The following is a 4,356-nucleotide window of genomic DNA, read 5'->3' as shown; positions in this document are numbered from 1 at the left end:
TTTTGCATCTAAATATATGCATTACATCATTATTGGTCTCGCCATATTTGGTTTGATGGGACTAGCCTTTCCCCAGTCTGTGATTTATATTCCGATTTATAACTATTTTGTATGGGCCAATTTTTATTTCCGGGTATAGACATGATTATGTATAAGGCCTGCTGGTATATATTTGCATATATCTGTACGCCAAGGCGATCGAGCAAACTCCAAATTGTCGGTGATCTCAGTGAATAGAGAGATAGCGAATCCATCCTTAGGGACCGTTCACAAACACTTGGGGACCTGATACAAAAAGGGCCCTTAAAAGTTTTGATCCTCCTAAGAGGGGGGGCTCTGAAAAAATTGACCACAAATTTACCCGGGAAAATTGAGTTTATATGCATTTCTATGTGGTTGACCCATAATTTTCATGTCAAACTACACAAACTACACAGGGTACTACACCCTGCCCAATTTTGTGCCTATTTTTGCATTTTTCTCAAAAATTATAGAGCATTGGTGACAAGTAAGATATGTATATTATAGGGGCAAGGACTACAACTACTGCATTGGAAATTTTATTTCAGCAGAGACAACAGTTGTGGAGTTACAGTCAAAAATGAGGGAAAAACAATATTTGATCAATAAATCAATAACTACTTGCCTTGAGTTGCTGAATTTCCAGTGCAGTACTTGTAGTCCTTGCCCCTATAATAAACATATCTTACTTGTCACCATGAATGCGCTATAGTTTTTGAGAAAAATGCAAAAATAGGCGCAAAATTGGGTAGGGGTGTAGTACGCCCTTAAGGTGCCGCTAGATTCACTATATTTCAAACAAATTTTCCAACCCCATCCCCTGAATGTCAAAACGACATTTCGGCTAGCCAAAATTGCCCCCCCCCCCCTTTCGGCTCGCCAAAAAAATCCCCCCCTCCAATTTTACCCTTCCCCAGGGCTCATAATTATTGCACAGCCCCAAGTCACCATTCGGTATCGTATTGGTGGATTTAGTGCATGCTGCAGTAAAGCTAATGCGATATGCACGGCACTTGCACAGGCTCGTAGCCAGGGGGGTGCGGGGGAGAGTCCCCTTAATAAAACAAAAAAAGTCCCATTTGCGAGCGGAGCGAGCGATAAAATAGAGGTTTGTATGCTTTTTTGGTCCAAATATGTCCAAATCCGGGCCCCGGTCCAAAATGATCCAAAAAAAAAAAAAAAGGTCCACTTTTTCAAAATCAGCACCCCACCCCATGCCCCATAATAAATCGTGGCTCACGGGACTGGGCATGCATGATCCAGGTCTTCAACCCGTAACACCCCACAAGTCAGTGGCGTAAATTTCATTTTTGACATGGAGGGTGGGGTTGGAAAAAATTCTTGAAATATACGGTAGTGAATCCGGCACCTTTTGGCGACAAAATAAGTTTATGGTAGAAATGCGCGCGAAAAATGTTGCCATTTTGGAGCTAAAATGATGAAATATTGCGCAAAAGTGGAATAAAGTCGCGTAGCGCGAAAAAAAATTGGGCTTTGGGGGCTAAAATAGCCAAGTAAATTTGGTCAGAAACCCACTTACAGGCGTCAACATTGAGGGGGCGACGATTGTATTGACCACCCCCCCGACAAAATATGGGGGGTCCACTCCATTAGCGCCGATCCGGCTTGAAATGTAGACTTCTCGTATATAGTCCACTTCATGCGAGTATTTTTTTTGGGGGGGGGGCCTTTGGGGGCGCGAGCCTCCCGGGGTAAAAGCAGGGGCGGCCAAAACGAAGGGTACTATAAAAAATTGTGAAAAAATGGTAATTATACTATACATATATCAGAAGGTGTTGCATTTTTTAGCTTTATTAATCCTTTTTTTTTTTCTTTTTTTTTTTTTTTTTGCTCTTCACAAACCACCGAAAAAAAAATTGGGTCAACCTTTTTGGGCTGTTGAGGAAGGGGCGGCAAAATTGAATTTTCATCCGGCCCCCGGGTTAGGAGCGGCCACGGTGTGCAATTGATATATTTTCACATCAGTCACCGTATTCCTGAGCTGTTTGTTAGCTAGCTTTCCTTCGCGATCAATATTAATAAAAAAATTCCTTTAAAAAAGGAACGGGGCGCCCGATGTGAGCTTGGACGTGATATGATGAATTCCATGGTGGGTAGATTTGGTTTTATAATGATTTTTTTAGGGAAGAGTAGAAGATGGTCAAATGCAAGAGAAATGTGCTTGATTGGGGAAGGTGTATGACAGGACCGTTTTGGATGAAATAAATTGGAATGAAGCTTTCGTGTCGATTTGCTATTTATGAGTCTGTTTTGGGGGCCTATTTTGTAGTGATGATATTGCGTTGGATATTGAATATTGTTGAATTTCGAATATGCAGGGGTATATGATGAATAGTATAGAAGACACAAATAAGTAAGCTCCCCCAAATTTACATGTCTTCTTTACCACACCATATTGACTGATCTTTTCTTTTTTTTATCCCCACCCGAGATCTACGCCTATGTTGACCAAAAGAAAATGTTAATTTTTTATAAATGTATATCGTCTGTGATACATTAACATCATCTACTTGCTAATACACTGAAAATCAAATAGAAATGAATGATAAAAACACTACAGAACACTTCTTCACAAAAGTAGCTATAGGTATACAATGTTTACAAGATAAGAACGTTAATGTTTTGTACATGAATGTAACGTCTTTGATACATAGTTGTTAACACACTGAAAATCGGACTAGAAATTTACAATTTAATGATATCCAAAAGAATACTTGCATTTTGTAGCATTGAAGAATTACAGAACTTTCATTTGTTAACATACACTAGCAATGATTAACAATGTTGAAAATACAAACGTAACGTTTTGTTCATAAACGTAACATCCTCGACACATCTATACATCCTCTGTAACCATGGTAACATCCTCGATACACTGAAAGTCTAAATAAAGATTCTACAATTTGATATATCCAAAAAGATTCTTAGCGTTAAAAAGTAACAAGAACTATCTTTAAAAAGACAACGCCATAGATGAAGATCATGTTTCATAATTTTACATTAACAAGTAGGCCTACATGGAATGATAATAATTATTTGTGTGTGGAATAATTGATTAACCGGGTGGAAAATTATTGATAAATAGGCCTACCACCAGATATACTGGAAAATACTGTGACCGGGAATTTTCATGTTGAAAGTGATTTGAAAAATGTGTCTATATAAATGGATCTACATGACTCCTACTTAAAAATAGACAGGTCTATCCAGTCCCGTAGCCAGGATTATTTTGTGGGGGTGTGCTGATTTTGAAAAAGTGGACTTTTTTCCAGGGGGGGCAATTTTGTGAAAAGTGGACTTTCTTCCCCAAATTTGAACCTTTTTTGACCAAAAAAGCTTTTAAAAAACCCGCTCGCAAATTCTTAAATTTTGGGACTTTTTGTATAGGGCCCTATTTTTGGGGGCCGTATTTCCCTGAATCCAAGATGGTGCACAAAATCACCACGTGTACAAAAAAATCATTAAAATAACATGTTTTTACATCTTTATGTGAATCAAATCGCCTAAAATATATCCAGATATAAGCAAAATTATACAAAATGAGTAATTTCAGTCAATGTCTCATCACTTGACCTTGAAATATTCAAAATGGCTGCCATTTGCACTGAAAAATAATGTTTGACATCTGTGAAGAAAATGCCACCATTTTCGCCTAAAATGTATTACAAACAGATTAACTTCAGTCAATGTCTCATCACTTGACATTGAAATATTCAAAATGGCTGCAATTTGCACTATTCAGGTTAAAAAACATTGAAAATATATTGCTTTGACATGATCTTTATGTGAAGTAAATGCCACCATTTTCGCCTAAAATGTATAGCAAAATATACAAACAATTTAAATTCAGTCAATGTCTCATCCCCTGACCTTGAAATATTCAAAATGGCTGCCATTTGCACTGTACAGGTTAAAAATATAATGCTTAGACATCTTTATGTGAAGTAAATGGCACCATTTTCGCCTAAAATGTATAAATATAAACATTAACTTTAGACAATGTCTCACTGACCTTGGAATAGTCAAAATGGCTGCCATTTGCATTGTATATGTTAAAAAACATTGAAAATAAAATGCCATGACATCTTTATGTAAAGTAAATACCACGATTTTCGCCTGAAATGTATCCAGATATAAGCGAAATGATTTATAGAAACTGATTAATTTCAGTCAATGTCTCATCACTTGGCCAGTTGGCCTTAAAATTTTCAAAATGGCTTCCATTTGCACTGTAGGCCTACAGGTTAAAATTTATTAAAAAAACATTTACATTTCTGTAAAAATAGATTAGTATTTACTTTTCATAAAATGTGA

The sequence above is a fragment of the Amphiura filiformis genome, chromosome 9 (assembly GCF_039555335.1).
Source record: "Amphiura filiformis chromosome 9, Afil_fr2py, whole genome shotgun sequence".
Classification (NCBI taxonomy): Eukaryota; Metazoa; Echinodermata; class Ophiuroidea; order Amphilepidida; family Amphiuridae; genus Amphiura; species Amphiura filiformis.
The sequence above is the reverse complement of the archived record's forward strand: the minus strand, read 5'-3'. Positions refer to the sequence as shown.